Here is a 17,968-nt window from a genome sequence, read left to right on the forward strand (position 1 = left end):
TCTATCACATTGAAATATTTTTGCATTTACACTCAGTGGCCACTTTATTAGGTACAGCTGTACACCTGCTCGTTAATGCAAATATCTATCTAATCAGACAATCATGTGGCAGCAACTCAGCACACAAAAGCATGCAGACCTGGTCAAGAGGTTCAGCTGTTGTTCTGATCAAACATCAGAATGGGAAGAAATCTGATCTAAGTGGCTTTGACCATGGAGAGATTGTTGATGCCAGGAGTGGTTTGAGTATCTCAGAAATTGCTGACCTCCTAGGATTTTCATGCACTACAGTCTCTAGAGTTTACAGAGAATTGTGCATTTCGATGGCCTTTCAATATTTGATAAGTTTCAATGAGCTTCCTCATCATTCTTCAAAATAATACCAATAGGCTGAATTTCCTTTGGTCATTATAGTAAAGTTATGCAGAATACTAATGATCAGCCAGGATCTTAAGCTGCAGATTTTTACTAAGCATGCCTAAAGTGAAACACATGGGCCAAGAAAAACAAAGGTACTAAAATGCCCAAAGTACTTGATAGCTGTTGAATAAAGTGACCTGAGTCACCAGACTCTTGTTGCATTATACTAAGATGAGCTTTACTTGTCACATGTACTGTGTATTGAAACATATAGTGAAATGCACCATCTGTGTCAATGACCAACACAATCTAAAGATGTATTGGAGGCAGCCTGCAAGTGTGGCCATGTTTCCAGCACCACCAGTGTAGCATCCCAAAACCTACCAACTGTTTTTGGAATGCAGGAAGAAACTGGAGCTGAATTCTTTGTATTTGGCCCCCATCCCTCTAACAAAGTTGAATCTACCCAGCCTTATCTTTATTTATTTTATTTAGAGCTACAGCACAGTAGCAGGCCTTTCGGACTCAAGGAGCCTGCACCACCCAATTACACCCATGTGACCGTTTAACCTACTAACGGAGATCTCTTTGGACTTTGGGAGGACACTGGAACACCAGAAGGAAACCTATCTGGTCATGGGGATAACATACAAACTCCTTACATACAAAGCAGGAATTGAACCCTGAAGTTCCAATTACTTGGCACTATAAAGCCTTATATAAATTGCTAGTCGACTGTACCGGCTTACTATTTCAAACGGATTTGAAATGCCAATCAATTGTCTTTGCATCATACTGACAATTGCAGAGCCCTTAATGTTGTTGTGGTTAAGTTCTGTCACCAATTATCATCACTTATAAAATATCTTGTTTAGAAATTTGTATACAAACATTGTCTTTTCAGTGTTACAGATGTGAAAACTGAAGTTGCCGGAGTACACTGTGACTATGTCAGCTTCTATGTTGAATTTGCACAAATAGGATTTCTACTGTGCTCTCCTGTGCATATGAAAAACTTTCTAAATTGAATGTATGTGCAATGACATCATCCATTATGCAGTGTTGTCTCACAACATTGCCAGGGGAAAGTGGGTTTAAAATGTGCAAAATGTATTGGTCATTAGTCAATTGTAACCCAGAAACCTTTTCACTACAGTTCTTGCTCTGTAACTGAAAAAATAAACACTATTTCAAGTGTAATGTTCTAACTTCTTTTGACTTTTGCATTCCAGTGTGGAGTGGAGTCCTTGGAAATCCACTGTTATCAACTCCAGAGACACTGGGAATGTGGCCCATTGTTATTTCAGTACTTTGCATCGGTTTGCCATGAGCTTTTCCACTGCAATCCTTCTGGGTGCACATTTTAGAGTCGTAGAGCTGTACAACACAGAAATTGATCCCTCAGGACATCACATCCATGCCAAACTTTCTGCAACCTAAGTAAGAACATAGACCCACATTGGAAACATATTATTCAATGCTTTGTCTATTTAAGTGATCATCTATATGCCATTTAAATATAGTAATTGTGTTTGATTCCACCATCTCCTCTGAGAGCACATTCCAGATATCAACCTTTCTCTATTTAAAATACCTACTCTTCAGATCCCCTTTAAAATTCATTCCTTTCACAATGGCTCTTTGTTTTGATTCCTCTACCAAAGGAAAGAGGTTTTGACAATCTACTCTGTCCGCGCCCTCTCAACTTTTTATATTACTGCATATCAAGTCATCTCTGAATTTCAATCTCCTTCACTTCAAGGAAGACAAGGCCAGCCCATCAAATCTCTTCTCATAGCTCAAGTCCTCTCATTCAGGCAATATCCTGATGAACTTCCTCTGTATTCTCTCCAGTGTAATTGAACCCTCCCTTTCGCGAGGTGAGAACAGCAGACAATATTCCAAGTGTGGCATCACTGTTGTGTAATATCTTCCTAACTCTGATATCTTAATGCTTCAACCTACAAAGCATGCCATATGCCTTCCTCACTATTTTATCCACCTGTGTTGCTACTTGCAGGGAAATATGGACTTGAAACCTTAAATCTCTCTGTTTATTAATATTCTTTCATGACTTACCATTTAGAAACAGACTGGTTTGTCATTGACCTTAGTTGCTGTTCTCATGGTTCATCCAGGGCTTCAGGTTGGAGAATATTCTGAATGATTTTATGGTGACACACTTGTCTACAACTGTTTTTAAAAAGTATGTGACAACTGTGACATATTCATTCAGATCCTCTGATGAGTCCCTGAACACAGCCCAGTCCACTAACTCAAAGCAATCCTGTAGCCACTCCTCTGCCTCCCGCAATCACCCCTTTGTTGTTCTAATCACTGGAGTCTTGCTCTTTAGCCTCTGGCTATATGTAGATAGGAGGAGGAGAGCCAGATGATCCGATTTCCTGAAATGCAGTCTAGGGATGGAACAGTAGGCATCCCTAATGGTAGTATAACAATGGTCAAGGGTGTTGGGATCCCTTGTGCTGAGAGTGATGTGTTGATAATAATTGAGCAGAGATTTCTTCAAACAAGCCTGATTGAAGTTGTCAGCAATGATTTGAAAGGCATTAGGCTAGGTTGTTTCTTGCTGGATGATCATGGCATTTTGTACATCATGTACCTGCTTACTGTCAGCCTTTGGCAGTAGTAAACTGTATTCTGGATCATAGAGGAGAACAGTCAGCACTTAATCTTGAGATGTTCCGGGTTGGGGGAATAAGAGTGTGATGATACCTCTATGTCCAACCACAATGAAGAGTTTATAATGAAACACAGCCCCCACCATTTGACTTCTCTGAATCAGCAGTCCAACCCACTCAGTGTATCAAGAAACCCTTAGGTCTTACTGACAAATCCGCCATGTTGAAAGTAAGCCATGTGTTCATGAAACACAGAACACAGCAATCTTTGATTTCCCTCCAATACAGCAATCTTGTCCTTGGGCCACAATCCTGTTCTCCAGCGACACTACATTGGCTAATAAGATACTAGGTACAGGATGTTTCATACTCTGATGTTTCAGTCTGGCTTGGAATATTCCCCTCCTCACTCTCTCCCAGTCATGGCAATGATCCTTCATCTGCTTAAAGGTGCCATGTATGTACTCCTGTGAATTAAGTGCACAGTGCCCTTCAGAAGATCGTGAAATTGCTAGCTTGTTAAGACAGTTCAAAAGTGTGTTATTTGAAGGTAAATTACAGGCTGCAGATTGCAGAGTTCAGAAGAAATGTATTTAGAAGTTTTTTAAGCTGCTCACAAAGTGTCACTGTGTTTCACCAGCAGCATGTTGGCATTAAACCACCTCAGCATTAAACCAATATCTCACAATCTCCTCCAAGTAGTAAACTGCAAATACTCCAAATGCCATCCTCAAAAACAAGGTGAGGAAACAGACTGATTAGTCATTGACCTTAGTTGTTATTCCCACTTTGTACAAAATGACTGCCACACTTGCCACATTATCAGAAGTGATTTCAGGACTAATTTATTGAACATTAATTGTTTCAAACAACAACACACGGTGCTATTTAAATGTAACATTTTTGTTTCTTTCTCTGGTAACTCATCATGTACTCTACCCTGTTATGCACTGGACCTATCAGCCAGCAGTTTAGTATAATTTATATTTTCATTCATGAGGCTAACCAAAGCTAGCTTGCAATTTCATCACCCATGATGTAGTGGCTCTGCCTTACTTGTAAAAATATAAATCATAGTAGATGGTTGGCCACAAGATATCCCTTATATTTACTGAAAGCATTTTGATATTTCCTGCACATGAAGAACATTATAAAATTGCAAGTTGGTATTAAAATGCTCAGAAACGCGAGTGACCTCCACAGCTCATTTTAAACAATTCTCCAGTTTCAAGCAAATGCTGCAACTTACATATGTAAGACCAAGAATGAATAAAACACTTGTCAGTTTTACTACCAGTCACTGAAGTTCTTCCTTCCATGAACGAACATTGCCAACAGAAATATACTGGAATTTGCAAGCAGCAGAACCCATTAAAAATTATGGCAATCACCAAGACCACAACTCTAATGGTCAGGCAAAGAGCAAGCCCATAGTGATGTTGATGGCTTGTGGTGTTTTTCATGGCTGAGCAATGTAGATGCTACAAGCACCTCTGTGAAAAACAGAGAGTCATATAAATGCACAAGGTGAAAAGGCTGTGTTTTCTGGGTGGAGTCAATTGTTAAGGATGAGGTGATGAAGTAGTTGGAGACACAGGACAAGCTAGGACAAAGCCAGCATGGTTTCTTCAAGGGAAAATCTTGCCTGATGAACCTGCTGGAAGTCGTTGAGGAGATTACACGTAGGATAGATAAAGGGGATGCAGTGGATGTTGTATATGTGGACTTTCAGAAGGCCTTTGACAAGGTGCCACACGTGTGGCTGCTTACCAAGTTAAAAGCCCATGGTATTACAGGGAAGTTACTGGCATGGTTAGAGCATTGGCTGATTGGCAGGAGGCAGTGTGTGGAAATAAAAAGATCCTTTTCTGGTTGGTTACCAGTGCGTAGTAGTGTTCCACAGGGGACGGTGTTGGGACCGCTTTTTTTCATGCTATATATCAATCATTTAGATGATAGCTTTGGAGCCAAGTTTGCAGATGATACGAAGATTGGTGGAGCGGTAGTTAGTGTTGAGGAAACAGGTAGTCTGCAGAAGGACAAAGACAGATTAGGAGAATGAGCAAGAGAATGGCAAGTGAAATACAATGTTGGAAAATGCATGGTCATGCACTTTGGTAGTAGAAATAAATCTGCAGACTATTTTCAAAATAGGGAGAAAATCCAAAAATCTGAGATGCAAATGGACTTTGGAGTCCTTGTGCAGAACAACCTAAAGATTAACTTGCAGGTAAAGTCAGTGATGAGGAAGGAAAATGCAATGTTAGCATTAATTTCAAGAGGTCTAGAATACAAGAGCCCGGCTGTGATGCTGAGGCTTTATAAAGCAATGGTGAGACCTTACCTCGAGTATTGCGAACAGTTTTTGGCTTCTCATCTAAGAGAAGATGTGCTGGTGTTGGAGAGGGTTCGTAGAAGGTTCACAAGGATGATTTCAGGAATGAAAGGGTTATCATACAAGAAACGTTTGATAGCTCTGGGTCTGTACTTGCTGGAATTTAGAAGGATGGGGGGGACAGTCTTATTGAAACCTTGCAAATGTTGAAAGGCCTAGGCAGAGTAGATGTCAAAAGGATGTTTCTGTGGTGGGGGAATCTAGGACAAGGGGGCACAACCTCAGGATAGAGAGGTGTCGATTTAAAACAGAAATGCAGAGAAATTTCTTTAGCCAGGGAGTGGTGAATTTGTGGAATTTATTACCATAGGCAGCTGTGGAGGCCAGGTCATTGGGTGTACTTAAGGCAGAGCTTGATAGGTTCTTGATTGGATATTGCTTCAAAGATTATGGGAAGGCCAGGGAGTGGGACTGAGGAGGGAAAAAAAGAATCAGCCATGATTGAATGGCAGAGCAGGCTCGATAAGCCAAATAGCCTAATTCTGTTCGTATGGTCTTCAGATGAAAGGGAGAAGCAACCCCAATGTGATTCCATCCAGTCACTCTCACCAGAGAGCAAAGAGGGGAAGCTGGTTAAAGGGAATGATCAATAGCACATCAGTAGTTTTCATTGAAAATACCATGTTCAGCATGTACCTGATACTGCTGCAAGCTGGTTGGCTGTAGGGCATGTGCTGCATACTGAAATTATTTTTAAATTTTTTTCGAGGAGCCTGAGTAAACTGGTACAGCAAACTGTTGGGTTGAAAGTAGGGACAGAATAACAGAATGGTTACTGCTGTCAAGTCTGTACCATCTAGGATCAGCTTTATTCACCATACATGTATTAAAAATTTGCTATGGTGTGTTGGTCAGCATGTGACATGCAACAAAAAGCAACAACATTCAACAATTATAAAGAATTAAGAACTGTATAAAAATAAAGTTAGAGGTTCAAGTACAGATGTAGAATAAATTGCATAAATACCAGCACGTATTTACAATGTAAACAGCATTACAAAAAATTGTTTAAAATGTTTACAGAGCAGTGCAATGACGGGGGTGGGGTAATAGATAGAGGAGAGCTAACTAGAATGGTGGATCAGATTAACTGCCTGGGGAAGAAAATTTCAAGATGGCATGGAGATTTTGTTTTAATGGCCCCTTAGCACTTTCCAGAAGGATGCTTTTCGAAAGCACAATTTGCAAGGTGGGTAATTTCCTCAATGAATTATCCTGCTTATTTCTTTGTCCTGGAGTGATGGTAGACTGTAGTGACGTAGACCATTTCTATATAAGTGCAACCCCTAATTTTTCCAGAATCATGTAAATTTTTTCCTTATTGTAGATGGGCCACAACTGTATGACTGCATATATGGGTGTCAAGTGCATTGAAATCCTTGAGCTCAAGGAATGTTATTTCAGGAAACTGCAACAACAGTCAGTGATAAAGTCCCAAGATCACACAGCCTTGTGAGGTACAATGGTCTTACTCATTAAGTGTACAGGTTTGTTAAGTTCAAGAAATTCCATGATGTCACAGGCATAGCTGCACTGGGCTGACCAGCTGTACTTTCTGATAGTTAAAGTCATTGAGAATAAAACTTCGGTAGCCCAGTATTGGAGAAGATGAGCAAACGTTTGTCTGGAGAGGCTCTCTCCATGGAAGTAAGTGGCATTAGCATTGGTACAGATAGACTCTGCGGTGAGCCCACACAAAGAATGGTGAAGGCTTAGGCCAGAAATTGAACATAACAAATAACTACAAGATTTCCTTGAGAGAAGCAAAGCCAGAAATTGAAACTGCACAATAATGTATGAAAAGGTAATTTTAGGATGCAGTTACAGTGGTAGTGCAGTACACGTTACCTGAATTATGAAATCATGCAACACGGAAGCAGACTTTGACCCAGCTGGTCCATGCCAACCAATTTGCCCATTTATGTCCCTCGAAACCTCTCTTATCCACTTACTTGTCCAAGTGTCTTTCAAATGTTGTTAATGTTTCTGCCTCAACCACTTCTTCTGGCAGCTCATTTCACGTAAGTGTCACTCTTGGGGTAAATAAAAGGCCCCTTGGGCTCTTTTTGAATCTTTTCCTTAAACCTATACCTTCTAGTTCTTGATTTCCCCAACCCTGGGAAAAGGGCAAACAATTTAAAAAACTTGGGTGCGTACCCCACCAGGGGAACTACTGTATGCCAATTTAACTCAGTTAATAGGGTGGGATCTGAAATTTGAAACGACAAGTGGTCATGCTAACAGCAATTACTAGTTTTGTTGTGAAAACCCACCTAGCCCATCATTTTCTGGTCTAGTCTGTATGTGACTCCAGGGAAATTCTTAAAAATTGTTCTCTGAAATCTCACTTACAAGTCACTAGCAAGCCTCATCATTGTCACTTACTTTTCAAGTACTGGCCTTTCCAGTGATGCCAATATCCTAAAAAAGTAATGAATATAATAAAGGGTGATGCCCAGCAGCCAAAGTTGTGTGTAAACTGTGAAAGCCAATGAAGCGTATACATATCTCCAGAGGATATTAAAATAACATTAGGGTGTTTCTCTAAACCTGAGAGATTTTCACTGTTTGCTGAAGGAGTGTCTTTCAAAAGACCTGCAAACTTTGTTGTATGAGCATCAAAGAACATTCCATGTTAGAAATTGTTATCTTTGTGTTTGTGAAATTACTTCAGATATAAAGTACGGTTGCAATTACTGCAATAATTAGTGGATGTACTAGTTAATGTTAATTTAGTTTATATCATACTGTTGCAGTTGAAGAGATCAGAAAATGGATAGATTTACAATTGAGTTTGCAAATAATTGGCAGTATAATTTTATATTTCCATTTTTGGTTAACCAAAGATGGCCTGCAATTTCACCACCCATGGTGTAGTGGCTCTACCTCACTTATAGAAATATAAATCATATTACATAAATCAACTGTATAGAAATAGTTCATTGATAAAATAGTTTATTATATGTAGATAGCTTTTGCAGTTATGGTTTTGCGAAGTAGTACAGTATACATTTGCTGTACATACAGCTTTAAGAACTATGTGGTATGACTTTTGATATATTGTTGTGTCACCCATGATTTGTTAGTTGAATGTTGTAAACTTGCTCACTTTCAATAGGGGATATTTGATCTAAAGTTCGCACCTAGTTACTTGCCTTAAAAAAACAGCAATACAGAAGAATCTGTTGATGTCATAGGGGCAGATGGAATTTTCAGCAATTGTGGAATCAAGGATTGTGGGAAACAAGCAGGAAACTAGAACTGAAGGCATGATCAAATCAGCCAGGATTTTACTGAATGGCAGAACAGGATTGAGGGAACATCTGGCTCACTCCTGCTTCTGTTTTCTATGTTATTACATTACAGATTTGTCCAGAAGGTTTGAAGTCAGAAAAATATCTTTTAGTTTCTTCCACACCACACTTTGTAATCATCTGCAACTGGAAAAAAATAGGTGAAAAAAATTGATCACTTTTAGAGTCATAATGCAAGCCAGGAAAAAGTCAGCTCTCAACTAATCTATAAGCGTAATTCCCTTAAATAGCTAGCACTGGTGAAAGGTTCTTCCTGCTGCCAAATGGATGTTCATCCATGTAAATTTAAGAGAGAATCAGCTTAGCATTGACCTCAAAATGACATTGCAGGTAACAACTTTGTATTGCATATTAATTCATAACATGACTTTGTGACTTCTGCTAAATGCTCAACATAAGTGTGCAGATACTTTCTCCACCAAAGTAGTGAGAAACTCACGCTACACCTTTGCTCACCTACTGCAGATACCACATCGGCATCCCAATGGCACCTATAGGGCTTAAATAACAGGAGCATTCAATCCACATTTTGTACTCAGCAGCTCCCTAAGAGCCTCGGCTGAAAGTCAGCTTATGTCATGAACACCAATCTCAGAGTAGAACTCGAAGCTATAATTTTCTGATCAAGTCCAAGAATGGAAAATCCAGATTTCTTGTTGAATAGGAAAAGTTCTTGGTTAGTCTTTCCATTGTTTGGTTATAGATGTAGATCATTTCATCAGGATGACTGCATCTGTTTCAGTTGTACACTGTATGCTTGTAAAAATTTATAGAAGTTTGCCAAACATTGTTTTACAATAACCCCATGACCTTTGAAAATGTTTCATAAATACATTTAGTAAAAATAAAATCAGGGCAATGACAGCCTATTCTTAGTAAGTGCTTTTCAATAGACACTTTACAACATTAGCTTCATCAAGGACTAGAAAATCAGCTGAAGTAATTCTTTCTATACTTCTTTTTTCAGCCTCACACCTGTTTCCTGTACTGACCCAGTTTTGTTGCATCAGCTAATAAAAAATTCTAAGATTTTCAACAAAGTTCTGCATTGTGAAACCTTTTTCATTACACACAACTGTTTTTAATACTCACAGTCATGTGTGAACTTGGAAGTTCCACAGCAGCCCATCACTCAGACTTCTGGCATGCTCATTGGATCCCAGAACCTGTCAGCATCAGCTCTGTCAATCAAATAGACACCTATGTCAAAATTTAATTAGATTTTATTCAGATTTAATCTATTTCATGTTTACACAGTGGAGGGGCCAATAATAACCTAACCCAAAGGCATAAGGCTGTAACTTATCCTAAGAATCTCCATTTCCTGTCTGTTTGAAAAATACTCTTACAATGTGATCCTCATTTTGCATTAACCCACTATGTAAAATATGTGAGACAGATCTAATGTGTAAAGAAGCTTAACCTTAGAGTAATATGATCAGAAAACTGAATACTATTGCAGGTGTTTATTTAGTTTCATGCTTCCTTATGTTAGCTTTGTTCGAGATTGCCGAGTTGGTAATTACAAGTGATTAAAAAAAAGATCGAAAAGAAAATGATATAGGATGAAGGGGTTACTCCACTATGACAGAGCTGCACAGTCTGAGACACTGACCTACAGATGAGACATCAAGCCAAAGTCTCATTTGACCTCCCAAGCTTATTTAAGTATTCTGCAGTGATGTTCAATAAATAGGGAAATTGTTCTAATGATTTGTCCAAGCCAAACTTTTATACGTTAACCAACACCTACATCAGACTATTGGATCAATTCCCTTAGCTAGTGTGCACATGGACTACAACGTCTCATTTACTTACATTCCAAGAATACATTATTGCCTATTAAATGATTAAAGACATTGGTAAGTAGAAGGGCATAATATAAGTGCAGGCTTTTGTTTTATAGAACAGGCAGCTTAAGTTTGTAACATCATAAATGTTACAACACAATCTATTTATTCATTCAAGCGCATTCTAATTATTTCCCCAAAGTAGATGAAGCTTAATATTGATAGTTGCGTAGTGACGTACTCTTTGCAAAGTGAGGGCCTTGTAAGAGTAGAATAAACAAAACTAATGGTGGAGGGAAAACGTACAAACTCAAAGATCCCTGAAGTTGGCAGCACAGGTAGATAGGGTGGCAATGAAAGCATACGAGATGTTTGCCTTCATTAGCTGCGTCATGGCACATAAAAATAGGAATGCCTTGGTACAACTTTATAAAGCACTGGTTAGGCATAGCCTGAGTATTATATGCATTTCTGGTTACCACAATAGGAAAGACAACACATGAAGAAAGTGCAGCTAGGATTTACTAAGACACTGGAGCACAAGAGGTAATAGATCATGAAATCACGAGCAAAAAAAAACAAAATGCGAGAAGAGCAATTGCAAAACAAAAACAGCTGTAGATTAATATGCACAAAGATTTTCTTAAGAGCATATGACATAGGAGCAGAATTAGGCCATTCAGCTGATCATGACAGCGCTGCCATTCCATCAATGCTGATTTATCATCGCTCTCAATTCCATTCTCCTGCCTCCTGCTCATAACCTTTGACGGCTGACGATTCAAGAACCTATCAACCTTCACTTCAAATATACGTAATGACTTGGCCTCCACAACCATCTGGGACAATGAATACCACAGACTCGCCACTCTCTGACTAAAGAAATTCCTCCTCATCTCTGTTTTATAAGGACATCTCTCTATTCTTAGGCTGTGCTCTTTGGCAATAGACTCACCCACTATGGGAACCATCTTCCCCACATCCATTCTATCTAGACCTTTCAATAATCAATCAATTTCAATGAGGGCCCCCTCATTCTTCTAAGCATCAAGTACAGGCCCAGAGCAATCATACACTCCTCATATGTTAACCCCTTCATTTCCAGAATAATTTTTCATAAAAATCCTCTGGACCCTCCAATGCCAGCACATCTTTTTTTATAGAAAAGGGGCCCCAAGCGGCTCACAATGCTCCTAGTGTGGACTGAACAACACTTTATAAAACCTCAGCATTCCATTCTTGCTCTAATATTGTAGATTTTGAAATGAATGCTAATACTGCAGTTGCCTTTCTTACCACCAACTCAATCTACAAGTTAACCTTTAGGGAATCCCGCACAAGGAATCCCAAATCTCTTTGCATCTCAGATCTTTGAATTTCTTCTTCATTTAAAAAATAGTCTACACTTTTATTTCTTCTACCAAAGTACATGACCATACACTTCCCTACAGTATATTCCTTCTGCTACTTCTTTGCCCATTCTTCCAAGCTAAGTCCATCTTCAGCAAACTCCCTGCTTCCTCATCACTACCTGCCCCTCCACTTAACTTTGTAACATCTGCAAACTTGGCCACAAAGCCATCAATTCACCTCCCAAATCATTGACATACGATATGAAAACAAGCAGTCCCAGTACCAATCCCTGTGGAACAAAATTAATCACCGGTAACCAACCAGAAAAGGCCCCCTTTATTCCCAAACTTAGTCTCCTGCCAGTCAGCCAAACCTCTATCCATGCTAGTATATTTCCTGTAATATCATGGGCTCTTATCCTGTTAAGCAGCCTCATGTGTGGCACCTTCTCAAAGGGCTTCTGAAAATCCACTGACTTTCCTTTGTCCATTCTATTATTTTCTCAAAGAATTTTAACAGATATGTCAGGCAAGATTTCCCCTAAATGAAACCATGCTGCCTTTGGTCATGTGCATCTAAGTACCCAAAACCCATCCTTAGTAATGGACTCCAATATCTTTCCAACCACTGAAGTTAAGATAACTGGCCTCTAATTTCCTTTCTTCAACATCTCTCCTTTAAAGATGGAGTGATATTTGCAATGATCCAGTCCTCTGGAACCATGCCAGAATCTAGTGATTCTTGAGAGATCATTATTAATGCCTTTTCAGCTACCTCTTTCAGAACCTTGGGGTGTTGTCCATCTGGTCCAGGTGACTTACTGACCTTTAGATCTTTCAGTTTCCCAAACATCTTAGTAACATCAACTACACTTACTTCTGTCCCTGACCATCTTGAAATTCTGGTACACTACTCGTGTCTTCCACAGTGAACACTGATGCAAAATACTTATTAAAATCACCTGTCGTTTCTTTATCCCCCATTACTAACTTTCCAGTGTCATTTTCCAGTATCTGATATCCACCCTCGCCTCTTTTCCTCTTTATATATCTGAAAACATTTTGTATCTCTATATTATCGGCTCACTTAACTGCATATTTCATCTTTTCACTCCTTGTGGTTTTTCTTAGTTGACTTCCGTTGGTTTTTAAACGCTTCCCAATCCTCTATCTTCCCACTAATTTTTATCACATTATATACCTTCTCTTTTCCTTTTATGCTTTTTTTGACTTCCTTTGTCACCAACAGTTGCCTCATCCTTTAGAACACTTCTTCATCTTGGGATGTATCTATCCTTGCACCTTCCATTGCTGTCCTGTCATCATCCCTGATTGTGTCCTGTTCTAATCAACTTTGGCCAGCTCCTCTATCATGCCCCTGTAATTCCCTTTACCCACTGTAATATTGATACATCTGACATTATCTTCTCCCTCTCAAAATGCAGCGTGAATTCTATCATATCACACCCCTTAGGGTTCCTTTATCTTCAGCTCCCGAAGTAAATCTGGCTCATTACATAACACCCAATCAAAAATTGCTTTCTCCCCAGTGGGTTCAACCTTAAACACGAGGAAATCTGCAGATGCTGGAAATTCAAACAACACACACAAAATGCTGGTGGAACACAGCAGGCCAGGCAGCATCTATAAGGAGAAGCACTGTCGACATTTCGGGCTGAGATCCTTCATCAGGAAATCCACTTTGACAAGCATAACATTGACCTTTTTACATGCCTTTTCTCTCTCACATTGTAATTTATATCCCTCATCTTGGTTATGATTTGGAGGCCTGTATATAACACCCATCGTGGTCTTTTTACCCTTGCAGTTTCTTAACTCTACCCACAAGGATTATGTCACTTCTTTCTAAGGATTTCAAGTAATTTTTTTACCAACAGAGCCACCCCACCAACCCCCCCCCCAACCTACCTGACTCCCCTATGGTTCTATGTTCTATGTTCGATGGTTCTATGGTTCTGTGTGCATACAAAAATATATCTTCAGTCCTGTATTCATCATCCTTTTTGATTTTTTCCCCCATGTTACACTTCAACCCATCCCCTATTACTTTGTTTCCCATGCCCCTGCCAATTTGTTTAAACCATCCCCAAGAGCTCTAGCAAACCAGCCCACAAGGATATTGATCCCCCTTGGGTTCTTGTGTAAACCATCCCTTTTGTACAGGTCATATCTTCCCCAGAAGAGACCCAATGATCCATAAATCTGAAACCCTGCCCCCTGCATCAGATTCTCAGCCACTCATTCATCTGCGCTACCATCCTATTCCTGCCCTGACTAGCATGTGGCACTGGGAGTAACTCAGAGATTACTACCTAGGAGGTCCTGGTCTTCAGCTTCTTCCCTGACTCCCTATACTGAATGTCTCCCTAACAATGTCATTGACACCAAGGTTCACCACAATCTCTTGCTGCTCTCTGTCACTATAAGAATATTCTGCAGCTGCTCTGAGACATCCTTGATCCTAGCACCTAGGAAGCAACACACCATTCTGGCATCTTTTTTGGGACCACAGAATCTCCTGTCCATTCCCCTAACTATCAAGTCTCCTATCACTATTGCCCTACCAGACTTTACCCTCCCATGCTGAGTCTCAGAGTTAGCTATAGTGCCACTGGTTTGGCTGCTGCTGTGCTCTGATTGGTCATCTCTCCACACAGCCAACCCCCCCAGTAGTATCCAAAGGGGAATGGCCACAAGGGATTCCTGCACTTACCCTTACTTCTCCTGCTGGTCACCCATCTACTATCTGTAGCCTGAACTCTGGGTAAGTGTTTCATTCATGAGGTTTTCAGCCTCCCAGATAATCCTGAGCACATCCAGCTCCAGTTCCATTTCCAGTCAGGAGCTGAAATTGGGTGCGATTCCTGCAGATGTAGTCGTCTGATAGACCATTAGGTACCCTGCAATCGCACATCTTACAGGAGCAGCATGTCACTGCCTAAACTACCATCCTGCCTACACTTGTTATACCTTTGGCTCTAAAAATATTCTACAATCAATGAAATGATTCCAAATACTCAGTATTCTTAGCCTCCACCTATTCTCAATAAAATCTGTTAAGCCAAAGCCTGACCAGTCTAGCACCGGCCCACTCCCACAATGAACCCTCTGCTTACAACTCCCTTCTTTTTATAGGCCCTTGCTAAGTTACCAATAACACAAGCAACCTCCCAAACTCTGAGGGACAACATCATGAAGAGAGATCATTGCTGTTGTTGATTGACTGTTGATCAATGCAGGGGGACCTAATTCATAATTTATATTGATAATTCTGAAACATAACATAGTTTAATTAAATTAATAATACATGCAATATTAGGGGAAACAATGTAATTAAAGATTGAACACAGAAACTACTGCATATGGCAAACATTTTGCCAATTTGACCCAAGATTGTCAGATGAAATGCAATACACCAGCATTACACATAGGATGGAATACCATTCACGCTTCATGAAGAGTGTTGAAAAAGCTGCAGACAGTGAGAAAGAAAATCAATCCTCAATAGGTTCAGATTTTGCAGAGTAATTATCAACAAATCAAACTGCATAACACAAGCGTTAATCAAAAATTTTATAGTGTTCTGATAAGAATACAGAGAACAGTGAAATTATAAAAGAAGTATTTTGACTAGTTTCATGGTAAGATAAGTCTGGGAGACTTGTTGCTAGCAAGGTCCTGAAAGGTTGAGGGCAAATCTTCAGTTTAAGTTCTGCAACTATTTAGCTCCTTTGAAGTCAAATTCAGGTAATGGAGTCATACAGCATAGAGAGGGGCCTTAGAGCTAATCGTGCCTATGCTCACCATCATGCCCATCCATACTAATCCATTTTGCCTGCATTCATTCCAATTGTCCTCTCATTCGAGTACCTATCCAGGGAATGCCTTTTAAATGTTGCTGTTGTTCCAGACTCCACCAACTCCTCTGGTAGCTCATTCCTGCTATCAGCTATCCCTCACCACCCCTTTTTAAATTCATCCCTTTAAATGATCACCCCCCCCCCCCCACCCCACCTTAAACCTATATCTTCTACTTTTAGTCAGCCGTACTGTGGGAAGCAGACACTGGCTATCCAATTTACCTATGCCTCTCATAATTTTATATACTGTACCTCTATCATATCAACTCTCAGCCTTCTTTGATCCGGGGAGAATGATCCTAGCCCATCTGATGTTTCTTGCTAACTCAAGCCCTTTAATCCAAGTAAGATCCTTGTGATTTTTTTTTTCTGCACCCTCTAATTTAATCATATTCTTCATACAACGTGGTGACCAGAGCTGCACACAACACTTCCAGCGCAAATCTAACATACTCTCAATGAACGGGTTAGAATGCATATAGCATTTGATCATATCCATGAGCTAAGCAAGAATAATAAGATGGGTAAATTCACAGGGTGAATCACAAAGCACCAGAGAGCAGGTGAAAACAGGAAGTAATGTCAAATTCCCAAAGAGGTGAGAAGAGCCAAGATTTCAGAGGTTCATTTATAAAATGTTCAGTGACTCTAGAATGCACATTTCATAAGCTCATTCTGATATGGCAGTGGACATTGGAGAAGACTACAAAATACTTTTATTATAATTTATGAGAATGTGAAGATCATTAACTTTTAAGCTTGTTAATCTACACTTTGAATATTGCTGGGCTGCTCTTTTGAAGTGTAGGGTTGGGAGTGAAAGTAAATTGCATTTCATTTTGCTAAACTGACAGTGAAACCCACTTGTACTGATTGCACTGGCCAACTTCTCATTGGTATGATACTCTGACCCATACTAGCATTCATTCATCTGTGTAAAGAATAAATCACAATAATGTAACCTGTCATTATGGAATCAGCATCCGTCTGTTTGAAACAGAAACAGATAATACTGGAAACACTCTTTAATTCTTAATTATGCTGCTGGCAGATCACTTTAAGACATTGGAAATTCCACATTCATTTGCTCATTCAGAGAGCTTTTTATACTGGTGAATGCCTGTTACATATTATTGCATTTCTGAAAAAGATTTTTGCTTAATTATCATATTTGGGCTTGCAGAAAGAGCAGAGCAAAGTAAAACCAGAGAAGAATACCTGCATTTGGTAGGGGAAATGCAGCTTCTGTAGTATTTTGCTGACCTCAAGGTTCATGCCAAGTGTCCAAGTTGTAACTGGCTTATTCGTTTCTCCAAGATGCGCTTCCTTTAATAAAATATAAACTGTGATAATGGAATGTAAGTTTTAATTCTAGTGCTTAATTACAGCTAATGTAAGCCAACAAAAAGAATACTAAAGTAATTTTCACAAAATCTATCATTAATGCCAAACATTTCTGTCTGCATACCTAATGTCGAAGCAATCACTGGCACAATCCACAGATTCTATTAACAACAATGCAATGATTATAGAAGTCTGGAATTAATATCTTTCAATGCTGGTAATTAATCACTGATGCATTGTATGATACTGCCTACAACATAGTGACATTGTCCAAAGTAATTTAGCTTCAGTATCAACATATTGTATGATTATCTTTCAATTTGTTATATTTAATATTTAAATCTTGTAGCTGACCAGCCAGATATAGCCAGATCTACTCACTTTATGCAATCATTGCCTTGAACTCAAACCTATGCAGTTGGCTTAGGAAAATATTCAGTGCATGGTTGTATTCTTCCAAAACACATTTCGATCATGCTTTTATGATAAAAGATCAGTTCACAACCTCCCAAATAGAAGCAGTTCATAAATTTATGAGGAAAACATGCACCTTGATAAATGGGTTTAAAGCTTTATTATTATCATCTAATGATCATTTTCCTCTTATTTGAAATGTTCTTTTATGTAGCAAAACTGGAGTTAGTCTTGGTAACTGCTTTTAATCTAAAGCGTGTGCAGGAAGACTTTCCCAGCCAATGGCTGCTGAGCTTTTAACTCGATGAATGTCTTTATGATTTTATCGCCAGCAGTCAATATTATGGCAATAGCAGCCCACTCAGAATGGGTTAGCAATCAAGGGGCAGGAGATCAAGAACATGGCCGTCACTGAAGTACCTGCTGTGCAAAGGTTTAAGGCACATATACAATATATAGCAAGGATGGCTACAACT

At 39.4% G+C, this 17,968-nt stretch overlaps 1 long non-coding RNA gene across 1 annotated transcript in view; it reads right to left on the minus strand.

Moving 5' to 3' along the window:
- The window catches only part of LOC132400868 (uncharacterized), a 37,162-nt gene extending 19,716 nt beyond the window's left edge, over positions 1–17,446 (minus strand). The window contains exons 1-2 of the long non-coding RNA XR_009514417.1: positions 16,953–17,446; positions 9,804–9,892 (exon numbers count right to left, since the gene is read on the minus strand). This is a non-coding gene — a long non-coding RNA (uncharacterized LOC132400868). The remainder of the gene's footprint in view (positions 1–9,803; positions 9,893–16,952) is intronic.
- Between the last annotated feature and the right edge of the window lie 522 nt (positions 17,447–17,968).

The sequence above is a fragment of the Hypanus sabinus genome, chromosome 10, assembly GCF_030144855.1.
Source record: "Hypanus sabinus isolate sHypSab1 chromosome 10, sHypSab1.hap1, whole genome shotgun sequence".
Taxonomy (NCBI): Eukaryota; Metazoa; Chordata; class Chondrichthyes; order Myliobatiformes; family Dasyatidae; genus Hypanus; species Hypanus sabinus.